Here is a 13229-nt window from a genome sequence, read left to right as displayed (position 1 = left end):
AATCTGCAATCCAATAATCTTCACTGCTACAAAATATAAAGAAAATCTGGTTATAGACAAGTTCTGCTTTTATGAAGCAGTCTGGGAAAATTCCCAAGGCATTAGATGAAAAAGCAGGCTTTCTAAGGCTGGCAGGTGACTTCCACTACTATTTTCCCCTTGTTCTCTTTCTCCAGCTCCTTCCAACCTTCCCATATTCCAAAGTACAGTTCATAGAAGCACGAGTCAAATAATTTTTGTACAGGCGGACAAAATGACTCAAAGCAGGAGTGCTTGATTACAGCAACTTCTAGATTAGGGGTCAGCAATGGCACAGGGGCAGGAGTCTGATTAATCACATAAAGTGTAAGATAGCAAGGGATGTCCTTTAGTGTTTCAAGAAATAATACTGATGCAAATCACAACACTCCCATGCCTTAAGTGGATGTCTTGCTGAGCTAATGTGACTGAAAATAGATCTTCTGATAGCCATTCCTCCCTTTTAGTGATGAACTTAACAAAGTTGGTCTTCAAATAACAAAGAGATCATTACTGAACCATACTTTTCTTAGCAGAACCTGCTGAGGCTTGTATTCTATTGGCACAATCTCAAGAAAGATTAAATGAATGAACAAAAGGAATGTATTAAGGGCTTTACTAAATGCTAAGCATTGTGATTCCTTCTGGGGATATAAATACAAAAGAGAGACAGTCCCTGTCTTCAAAGAGATTATATTTTAATAGAGGTAACAAGAAAGATAGATGAGTAGTGGCCTGGAAAGGGTGTGTTAGTCTGGGAAGTCACACAGACTATGAATGGAGCTATTGGGATATCACTTAACATGCTCCAGTGGGTGGGCCTAAAGGGTAGGTGTGATGTCCCTAAAGAGTTTGATATACTGCCAAGTCTGAAGAGACACATAACTATGGGTGTACCCCCAAGCCTCTGTCCAGGGCTTTTTACTCTCTTGTTTCTCTCTCTCTTTGTTAATTCATCAGTTCCCATGGTATAATTATAATCTCTATGTAGATGACTCACAGATCTGTACATCCAACATCATTCTCTCCTCTAATCCATTGTTCTTCCCCCTAACTTCCTTGTGTTTATTTTGTATTTATGCAATATTATATATATATATGTATATATATATATACATATATATGCTATATAACATATATGTCATGTCTTCCTAATAGAATTTAAGATTTTTAATGATTTTATTCTTTGTATTTATCTTTGGTACTTTGCACAATAGCTGGCACAAAGTAGGTATTTAATTTTTTTTTTTTATTGTTAGTTGTCCAAGAAGAATATATGTGGAAGTTCCACATAGCAAACAGATATTGCGAATATTAGATAGCTGAATTTAATTACAAAAAAATTGAAATGGGTGTCTTCTGAAGCAATCTTATGTCTAATAATCTTTTATTAAAATTTACCAACTCAAGAAAAGTAATTCAAAGCTACAGTAGAGAATAAGAGCTCTTGAGTAGAGTCATTGTTATTTATATTATGGTATTGTATTGAACTGTATATCTTTTATATAGTTATTTTTATGTTGTCTCTTCCATTCAATTGAAAGCACCTTGAAGGCACACTGCCTGGCAACATAGTACACATTGACTGACTTATTATTTTTTCTCCAGTCTGTGATTATGTAGCCCAACAGTGGTTAGCAGAAGGTTTAGAGATGAGAAATAGTGACGAGGGAAGATAAAGAAACTTTAAGACATAGGAAAAGGAAGAGGCTACAGAGAAAAGAAGTCAAAAAAGGAGTAAGGAGTAGGTAAATAGCTGTCACTTTTTACATTAAATGAAGTTTATAGAATATAATAGGAGATTACATATATTTTACTTGAGAGGCATTACACTAGAACAATTACACTGTGTAAACCATCATGACCTCCTTTTTCTCAAGGTAATACAAACTCCAAGAAACACAGACAAAGGGGAAAAGAAGGAAATTTCCCAGCCAGTGATATACTGAGCATTTAGAATCAATGGATAAAAGGGTGAGAGCAGAATGGACGTTTCTTAATTTAATAAACCATTTCTTAACATTATGTAGTGCTAAAGAGATGGAAAGAGACTGAGAACCCAAAACACAGTGGAAAAAATTTCTTTGAAAGTCCAACATAAAAATGATTGGCAGAGATTTCAAAATTCAAATTTATTATAAGGGAAAACTTTCTAACAAATGGATCTATCCAAAAGAGAGGAGTATTAGGGGGCAATGGGTGTGCCTAAGTAGAGGGAGTTAGGGAGATGATATATAACCTAGAAAGACTGTCAGAGTGATTCTTGCTAAGGTATGAGTTGAACTACATGATCTCTGCAATCAATTCAAATTGTGTGATTCTGTGTGGTTGACTCTCCTAAACATAAGAACTGGGCCATATTCTGCATTGAAAATTTCTCTTTTCCTCAACTATGTGAATTTTTATTAAAAATATGCTTTGTTCATTACTTCAGACAAGATAGTTATAAAGCATCATTTTATTCTTCTAATCCAATTGCATGTAAATAGAGAACTCTACAAAGTCTCATTTAGGACTGAAGAAGGCCCTTTTTTGTCAGTATAATAATTCATTTCAATTAATATGATGAAAAATTGCTATACCATTTTTCAATTAAAATGTTGTAGTAGAGTTCAGGAAAATATGAAAGACATTTCTAAAAACACAAAAAAGCTTACATATGCACTTCACAGCCTTTAAAAAAAGAGAGAGAGATTACAAATTATCTCTTCCCAAAAATAAGGATATTTTGTCTTCTCAAGTATTATATATGAAATGAAATAATACATGGATAATTTATATGCACCCGGCATATTATCCACAGAAAAACACATATTAACACATATTAAAAAGCACACTTTTGCTTTTTTAAATTTAAAAATATCTATCTAAGGAACCGATGACATAAAATACTTTATATTATAGATTTTAATCAAGTGATATCTTTTGAAAATAATCACAGGAACAACAATGCTTTCTAGGAAATCAAATTTAATAAAAATATGCAATTAAGGGTATTATTTAAAAATTCTGACATTTGCTTGAGGTATTCAAAAGTATATCTTATAAATACAAATGAACACATACATATTGAGATGGAGCTTATTTTCTGTCTCTATAGAGAACTAGGGGAGTTTGTGGTTCTTGAAAGCATAAGACAAACTGGACTTGGACCAAGCTAAAGAATGTGGTAGGAGGGGAGGTAAGAAGAGCTGTAAAACTAATTGGTGTCCAACATGTTTTGGGCTGCATTTAATTTTCTTGAGGGGAAAAGAGGTCAAGAATGGAATGAAGTCAATGAGCACTGGAATAAGATTCACAGGAAAAGTAGAAAGCAAAATAGCCAGCATTAAAAGGTCAGTGAATATCCTAGAGACAGGAAATGAACTTTAAACAAAGTGGAAGGTAGTATTTCCATCTACGTTTGGGAGTTGTTAAAATTACTATTAAAAGGAGGTAATTCAAATAGCCAGATGTTGCTTGAATCAGTATGCTTTTAATTTATTAGAAAGTATCAGAAGCACAACTTTCATGAAAGATCATAATAAAACTAATTTTAAAACACAATAAATTGTAAATACTTACAAAGACATACTTACTTGATTGTATACTATGTGTTTTCTTTGGGGGAAAAGAGAGATACAAGTCTTCTTCATCCTGGGAAATATTCATTACATTAATGGCTTTTGCTAGCCATAGGTGTCATATTCTAATAAGATAATTTCCTTCTATTGTGAAAAAACCGAGGAGCTTAGGTGTTCCCTTAATGTGGATATTTTTAAACACGGGGTTTTATACAGTGAAAGCATCATTATTAGTTCAGGTGCTCAGCACATTTGCATGTGAATACCCAAAATGCTCTTTTCCAGGGCAGCTGTTTCTATGTCGAGCAAAGAAAAGCTGGAGCTGACTAATGGAAGCACTGGATGTTAGCCTGAATGATTTGCAAGTTAAAATGATAGGTAGTCCTCTCTCCTGGGCCTCTCTCTGCAAAGACCACCACCACACAATCCATATACATACATACTTTTACTCTTTAAATACTTGTGTGGCTTTTGATGCCATAGAGTCTCTTTTGATTGAATTTTTACAGCCATCGAGACATAAAGCAGAAGAGCTGACATTTATCTAGCTGTTAAATTTTTCAAAGTGCTTTACATACATTATCTCATTTGTGGTGCACAATAATCCTGTGAGGAAAGTGTTATTATGATCTATCTTATCCAAATAAGAAGATGAAGTTCAAGGAGGTTAAGAGATTGCTCAGGATCACCCATCTCATAAATATCGGAGGTGGAAATTTAACCCAAATTTCCTGACCCAAAGACACTAGCTACCAAAAGACACTGCTATCTAGCTAGAAGAAGTCAATATAGCCATATCTTTAGCTTGAGTCCATCTCCCATCAAATGAAGGACCTAAAAATCATGATACAGTGGTACCCTTATCTCATGCTAACTACATACATTTCTCCCCTCCTCCCCCCACACCTTTCTGGTCCCTCCTTCCCTCTATTAAGGAGGGAACCCAGAGCAGATACTTCATAGTTTCCTACTTGACTGCAGGACTTTATCCTGCTTCCTTCATGGGTACCTTTCTCCTTTTCCTCTTCCTCTTCCCACTTCCCCTGCTTTTAAATGTTTTTGTGTGTGTTGTCTCTCTCATTAGAATGTAAGCTCCTTAAGGTCAGGGACTTTTTTGTCTTCATTTGGATTTATAGCACTTAGCACAGTTCCTACAATAGAATAGGTATTTAATAGATGTTTACTAACTGAATAACTGGAAACAGTGAGATAGGAGAAAAGACCATATGATGTAGCAAGATGACGCTGAGGTAACAGTGAAAACTGGCTTGTAAAGATGGGTCACCACCAAACATGTTGTTATGACTAGGGATTCCAATAACTCTGTCATTCCCTTTTTTCCAAGCATTCTGTTCAGTAAAGCTTTCCCTGCATATCACCATTTCATGTAAATATTTGGACTGGCCCTCTCTGGCAAACGCACACCTATGTTTATGCTTAAAAACTATGAGCTGTCCTCTTCCACCCACTTGTGGGAAAGACTGTTTTGCCTCTTTTTTTTTTTTTTTTTTTTTTTTTTTTTAAAGTCACACTGACTGAATCTCTTTAGCATTATTGTACAACAGTTAAAATGGTTTTTTGGCTTCCTGCTGAAATATTAGTTGTTTTTTGTTTTTTGTTTTTTTTAAGAAAAGGAATGAGGTAGATTACACATTGTGCTTATCAGCCTGAGCTAGAGAAGAGAACTCATCCTGAGTCCCTTGTCCTTGCTAACACAGGGAACATTTCTAATCCTGCCATTCAGCAACTGGATGAAAAACTAGAAGTTATAACTTCATTTCAGAGGAGCCCTTGGACTTGATTGAGAAGGAAAGAAGGGCATAAACAATTTGGCCAACTTTAATGATTAACAAGATACGTACCTATGTCCTATTTCTTTAACACAATATTATGTCGTTGTGTACCAGTACCACGTATGTTCTTACAAACATTGTTTGTTTTGTTTTTGTTTTTTTTCTTTTCCTACCATTCTTTTGTTAGATTCAAGGAATGCAAACAGAAAGAGCTTATCTTAAAAATCAGCAGGGTAGCACTAGCTGGAATGTAATTTTACAAAACCTGGCCATCTTTCAACAAGAGTGGGCGGATTTTCAGTGCTTGCAAATGTTTGTGTATTATAAAGTATTTGCCATGGTGACAAAGCTGGGAGAAACATCCCATTAGCCACAGACGGGAAGCCTTTGCAGATTGTTCTGATTATCCATGGCCCAAACTCAGTCTGGCTATGGTTTTATATGCCATTTTCAGTTCAGTTCTCTCCCTTTTTCTCCCCCTCTCCAATATACCCATCTAAACTTGAGCAAATCTGGATACATTTATTGAATTTCAAGTCACCATTGAGCATGCTCTCAATGTACATTTATGTCAGACAGGGGTGGGTCCTTTTTCTGTTTGAGCTGGGTCCAGGTTTTGTTCACACAGGGTTTGAATAGCGTCAGCACTGGCCTGGTGAAACTGCTTTGCACCTCTCAACAGAAAGACAAGGTCACAGAGAGAGTCAGCCAAACACAACAGTAAATAGCAAAATGGCTGCTGGGTTATCTGCAAGGGGATCCACTTATTGATTTCTGTTTCAGAGTGCTGTGGCTTAGGATCCTAAGAGGGCTTCTATATGAAGCTTGAGGGGAACAAATCCCCAAATATATTAACTATGAACATACAAAAGAAAAGCGAATGTAGGAATTGTGATTCTTTCTCTTATTCCTCCTCCCAATATTTGTCTCCTCAAGGGAGCATAGGAAATTTTTTATGACTCCTTTTGCCCCCATTTTAAGGGGCATTGTTAATAGGGAAATGGTATTTTATGTATTGGAATGAATAGCCATGCTATAAAAGCAAGTATCAATACGGAACATGACTTTGAAGTTATACATGGCTGCATAACATAGAGAGAAGGCTAGATAAAGGGAAGGGATCAAAAATACAAAACAAAACAAAAAAAAAAAAAAAACAACAACAACCCCAAACCCAGAAAGGTCACATAAAGGTTAAAGCAAATAGGTCACAGAAAATTAATCCTTATCATCTGACTAGCATGGCGCTAAAACCAACTACAGCCGAAGTTGAAGCTGTCTGAAAAATTAGTGGAATGGTACCAAATTAATTTCTCAACTGTAGCGCCTATCTCAAACTTTGGCTCCCCTTTCTGTGTGTTGTTGTTTATTGTAGTGGTTGTGGATATTGGGAATGACACTGATTCCTTCTTACTACCTAGAAATGCCAATTGGCTTGTTTGTTATTTTGTTTTTTGGCACAAGTGAACTAACAGATTATTTGATTAAATTGAATTAAAAAGAAAGACATTTCAATGACGAGAGGCCAAAGAAAGACATATTACAGACATACTGATTAAAGAATTTCTCCAATCTTAAAAATTGCTTTCTGGATCCATTTTTGAAAAGTATTCACTCAAAGGGACATATTGATAAAAAAAGAAAAGAAAAAACAGAGTTGTAGTGGACAAAACTTGGTGAGATTAGGGGATTCCCAGATCAAAAGCTTCATTATGACTATAAATTTATAAAGTGGGTTTTGAAAAAGATGTCTTTAATGAACTTAACATTTTTTTCTAAGAAGATCAAAGTGTAATGATATTTCTTGAGTTCAGAGGCAAGGTTTAATTTGTGCTAAATATTAGCTATAATACTGTTGCAGTGAATTATTCTTGGGTGTTGAATACTATAGTAACAAAATATCTGCAGCAGAGTCATAACTAGATATTTTTGCACTTAAGGTAAGTGGTGCAAAAGGCTGCAACAAGCAGGGAACATCTCACCCACAATATGACCTCAAAATAAGGGGGAGGGGATAGAAAAGATTGAGGAAGCAACCTAGATTTTCTTCTCAACAATTTTTTTTTTTATATTGGGTTTCCCTATTTCTCCTAGATTCAGAGTGCAATGGGAGTGGTCTGATCTCATTTGGAAGCATTAACCTCCTCCATTTCTAACCTGGACTGGCTCACCCTTCCTTGGTCAGCCTAATGGCACACTCCCTTCCAGCAGCTTACTGTACATATTAATGCTACTCTTCATGTGGACCCCTTACATAGCTTTAATCCTATTGTAGCTTAGAATTCCAGATCATGCCATTTACCAGTCTCAGCCTCTCTAAGAAGAGGGATTATTGGCATGAATCACTACACCCAGTTTAACTAGTTATTTTTGCTAACTAGCTATATAGCTTAGTTGTTTATGTCTTACTGAAGAACTGCAAGTGATATCAGCACCCCTTAGATTTTAAGATGTGAAACAGCCAGTCATTCCACCTTAATTATATTTTGGATATTCAACTTCAGTAATTATACAACTAGGTCACCCACTACTCTGAAGCAACTCTAATTCATTCTTCAAGAGGGCATTCTTGTTTCTGCAGTTGTTAGTGCTCCACCCCCCCCATAGCTTTTAATTCATTTGCTATTTTGATTACTTGTAATGTGTTTCAATCCAGTAAAATGTAAATTTCTTAAGAAAAATAATTGTCTTTGTAACCCCAATGGCTTGTAAGGTGTCTGGTAAATAATAAGCATTTAATAAATATTTGTTGCCTAGAATGAAATTAAATTATTGCACAGGCAGTGGGAATATTTTCAAATACATTTTTTAGCATGGACAAACAGTATCCTAATTGTTTGGACAGCTATCTAATCTAGCTTGAATTTCATTGTCCCCACTTAGCAATCTTCAAAGACAACCTAGAGCATTGCCTTTAGACAATGTGTTGAGATGATCATTGAGTCCTTGTTTATCATATTTTACTCAGGATTAAATAAAACTAGACATAAAAAATTAATTCTTGATACATTGCATACATTGGCAAATTTTCATATCAAAAGAATGCCTTGTACATATTTGTGCTCAAATGGAGCTACACACATCTGTTTCTTATTTTAGCACAGAAGCTATCATATATGCAAAAGTCTTTTACAGATAAATTGCTGCAGTTAAATCTAAAATTACATATAAAGGATTTCATTCTTTGCAAAAAAAAAAAAAATTCCTCACACAGTCATCACAAAAGGATCATGTGAGCTTCCTTACAAAAGAGTTGGACTGCTCACTGTGTGCTTGACTCAGAAGCATCAATGTGTGATCAGTTACTGTATTTGTTTGGATAATAGCATGAGTACTTTCTTTATGGGAGTGCACAGATGCGTATTACAATCCACCACCGGGGTGCAGACAAACAAATGCCTCTTTCTGCCTGTCATGCAACTGCAAAAGTGGAATTTCTATAGGTTCCTGTTTGGTAAATAGCACTAAGTACCCACTTTACCATTTTGCTTCAGTCCCAGAACCCCAGAAGTCAAAGGGAGTACTCTCCCAAGGACACTTCATCTGTCATTTACTTTCAACTTCTCAGTCCCTCTCCACTTTCCAAGTTGGGGGGGGGGGGAAGGTGGATCAGAGAGGGATGGGATAGGGAGAAGAGATAGAAGGAAAGAAAAAGCTTGGAGTAGTTTGGAACTGTGGTCTAGGTTATGGCAAAACTAAAGTGGCTTCTGAAAGATGGCACTAATTGATTAGATTGAGGTAGAACAAAATGGACATTTAGAGGTACTGCAGCAAAGGAGCAGAGGCAGTAATGGTATCATCTACATAGGCAAAGTTGTTGTTCCTGTTCAGTCATTTTAGTTTTGTCCAACTCTTCCTAACTCTATTTAGGATTTTCATGGCAAAGCTACTGGAGCAGTTTTGTCATTTCCTTGTTCAGCTCATTTTCCAGTGAGGAAACAAAGTTACAGGTTCACATAGATAAAAGTATCAGAAGCTAGATTTAAATTCAAGGAGATGAGTCTTCCTGATTCCAAAATTTGCAGTCTATTTACTGGATAATCTAGCTGTCGATGACGTTTATTTATTCAGGAGACGGAGATTCTGATTCTTTGTACTACAGTATCAGCTCAAGTTGTCCTACAGAAGTTAAATAACAGTGGCAAGAGGATTGGATTTGGGAGAGACAAAAACTGGGTTTAGGTCCTAGATTTTTTATTGTTTATGTGACCCTGGACAATTCATTCAACCTCTGTCAAGTTCAGTTTTCACATAAATAAAATGGGTCAAATTTTTTTCTATCAGAGATTTATTGAGAAAAAAAGGATTTAAATTTTATAAAAGTTATCATGTGTATCAGGCATTATTTTGATGAATTGCCTGCTATAATTTAAAATGTATATCCTCTAACTTAAAAAAAGAAGGGATCTGCTTTGGAGCTTCATGTGTTTTAAAAATTACTGACCCTGTTTCAGTTGAGTGAATATAGTAGTTGTTTGACATGCCAAGAAATTCTAAATCAATTAGAGAACAATTAGAGGCAGCATGCTATAGTAGAGTATTAAGTTTGATGTTAGAAAGATGTACTCAAATCCCATCTCAAATACTTTCTAGACATTTCATCCTAGGCAAGTTATTTGAACTCTCTGTGTCTCAGTTCCTTCATTTATAACATAGAAGAATTAGACTTGATAACTTTTAAGGTCTCTTAAAGGTCTAAATCTGTTGCTGCTATTGTTGTTCAGTCATTCAATCATGTTTGATTCTTCAGAATCCCATAGACCATATTGTCCATGGGGTTTTCTTGGCAAAGATAATGGAAGGTAGTTTGCCTTTTCCTTTTCTCAGAGTTCTAAATCTTTAATCATATATCATCAAATCTTGAATGTGAAGAGAACTTTATAGATCATCTAGTCAAACTTATATTTTAAAAAGAATTTTTTGTATTACAACTAACAAGTGGACATCCAGCTATTGCTTAGAAATTTCTATTGAAAGGATATCAACCACCTCCTAAACAATTAACTAATGGATAACTCTTGTGAATTTAGTTCTTTTTAGTTTCTATCCACTTTTCTACTCTTCTTCTTCCAGCCTACACAGGACAAGTCTCATTCCTCTTTTAGTTGACATCTACTAAAATATGTGCTATCATGTCCTCCATATCATATGATCTGAGCTGTTTCTTCTCTAAGCTAAAAATCCATAGTTCCTTCAATAAATATGCAGGAGTTCAGCCCTTTACAATTCTACTCAAAATCACAAGACCATTGGAATTGGCCTGAATCATCTCATTGTTGAAGAGAGCCACATTCATCAGAACTGATCATCATATAATCTTGCTGTTTCCATGTATAATGATCTCATGGTTCTGCTCATTTCACTTAGCATCAGTTCATGTTAAGTCTCTCCAGGCCTCTCTGAAATCCTGAAATTGCCCAGAAATATTATAACAAGAGAGTAAAGTGAAAATAAAATCAAACAATCTCCTCCTAAAATAACACTTGAAATGAAAACTTCTAGGAATATCATAGCCCCAAATTCAGAACTTCCAGATCAAAATAAATTACTGCAAGTAGTCACAAAGAATTCAGGTACTAAGGTGAAAAAGTACACTTGAATCACACCCTGGTGCTTATGGCTGCACATGCTCAATGTGGTATAGTGAAGTTATCATATTGAAGTTTAAGGGCTGAGGGAGGGACACAGAGCTCTCTCAGCCACAGAATGCACTCCATCTTTGACCAGACACATGGCTCTCCTTCCTCCTTTACTTTTCCACCTAAAGACCAAGGACTCTGGCTGATCCGAACATTACATTCTGGCACCCAACATGGGGCTCGAACCCACGACCCTGAGATTAAGAGTCTCATGCTCTACTGACTAAGCTAGCTGGCTCACTACATTAAGGAGCCAGTCAAGGTACCAGATTTATCAACTACTTCTATAATGTAGGGATGCTACAGAATGATATTCTAAAAGATTAAATATATAGTCAGGGATGTGCTGGGAAATCTTTAATAAATGACTCCCTGAAAATGCCTGACATACTTTAAAGTTTAATCTGTACTATTTACATTTTCTCCAACACTTTCTTAAGTCTGGAAATCAACCAAAAGCCAAACTCTAATTTGCACCATTTGAGGATTTCTAAGGTGTACATGATCATATTGAAAATTTAATAAATGGCTCTCATGAACTGGTAAAACTCATTTTAGCATATCCATGGATAGCATTCTACAAGTAAGAATAAGCTACCTAGAAAAAAATGAGTACACCTATAGGGGAAAAAATGGACCATCATTTAAAAAGCAAACTTCAAGACTTCCTCATGAAAAGATCAGAGCAGAAACAGAATTTTGAAATACAAAAAGAAGAGTCAAGAGAAAAATAAAATGGTAAATACAAATGAATAATCAGAAAGAATTTTATAGAGATGAAGTATTTTTTCCACTGAAGGGGAGGATCCAAAGGTTTGTTCAGAACTCTAATTACCTTGGGGTCATAGAGTGAGTCAAATAAGACAAAGGGCCTAAAGATGGTTTTGTAATATTTTGATAATGTTGAAACAAAAAAGAAAAGGAAGAAGGAAAATGTACAATGTTTTTAAATGTTTGGGTGGAATTGAAGAAATTAATCTAACATAATTAGAGAATTCAAGTAGAAGTCAATATAAATGTGAAGAGAAGGTGAAGCAAGCATCACTTGAAAGTCATTTTATTCCCTAAGAGATATTGATGCAAAAATTTTCAATAAAATATTAGAGCAAGTAAATTATAGTAATATATCACAAGGATCATATACTATGACCATGTGTGATTTATGCTAAAAATGCAGAGCTGGTGCAGTATTAGGAAAATTATTAGCAATAACTGACTATATCAATAACAAAACCAACAGAAATCATATGATTATCTTAACAGATGCAGAAAAAAAAAGCTTTTGACAAAATATGGCATCTCCTCTTATTAAAAACACTGAGAACATTGGTATAAGGGTATATATACCCTATAAGTAGCATCTATCTAAAATCATCAGCAAGCATTGTCAGTAACAGGGACATGTTAGAAATCTTTCCATTAATATCAGAAGTGAAGCAAGGATATCCATATCACTTACTGTATTCATTATTGTACAAGAAGTGTTAACAATAGTGCTAAGAGAAGAAAAAAATTGGAAGGGATTAGACAAGGCAATGAAAAAACAATCACTTTTTGCAGATGATATGATTTTGTCCTTAGAAAATCAACTAAAAAACTAAATCAAATAATTAAGTTGTAGGATATACAATAAACACACATAAATCATCAAAATTTCTAAATATTACTAACAAAATCCAGCATCAAGAGATGGAAAGAGAAATGCCATTGATAGTAATAATAGACAACCCAAATTTTGAAGTCTACCCTGCAAGACAAACCAAGGAACTATATAAATACAATTACAAAGCACTTCACATAAATAAAGTCATACTTGCACAACTAGAAAAATATTAATTGTTCATGGGTAGGCCAACCCCAATATAACAAACTGACAATTGTAATCTTATTCGGTGCCATATCAATCAAACCTCCAAAATTATTTAGTACAGCTAAGAAATAGTTTTAAAATATTAACTGGAGGAACAAAAGGTCAAGAATATATAGAGAATCAATATAAAACAATGTGAAGGAAGCTGACCTAGCTGTACCAGATTTGAAGCTGTATTATAAAGTAGTAATCTAAAAAAATCTGGTATTGGCTAAGAAATAGAGTGATGGATCTAAAGAATAAATTATATATACACTACATAGTAGCAAAGGACAAAAGTAATCTAATGTTTGCCAAGTCCAAAGATGCAACCTTTCGAGACAAAAACTAATGGGAAAATTAGAAA

At 34.9% G+C, this 13229-nt stretch overlaps 1 protein-coding gene across 1 annotated transcript in view; it reads left to right on the top strand.

The window, feature by feature from the left end:
- TANK (TRAF family member associated NFKB activator) overlaps positions 1 to 13229 on the top strand; it is a 513112-nt gene that overhangs the window by 150933 nt on the left and 348950 nt on the right. The gene's annotated exons all lie outside the window — the stretch shown is intronic.

The sequence above is a fragment of the Sminthopsis crassicaudata genome, chromosome 3 (genome assembly GCF_048593235.1).
Source record: "Sminthopsis crassicaudata isolate SCR6 chromosome 3, ASM4859323v1, whole genome shotgun sequence".
NCBI lineage: Eukaryota > Metazoa > Chordata > Mammalia > Dasyuromorphia > Dasyuridae > Sminthopsis > Sminthopsis crassicaudata.
This window is presented reverse-complemented; position numbering and strand designations above follow the sequence as displayed.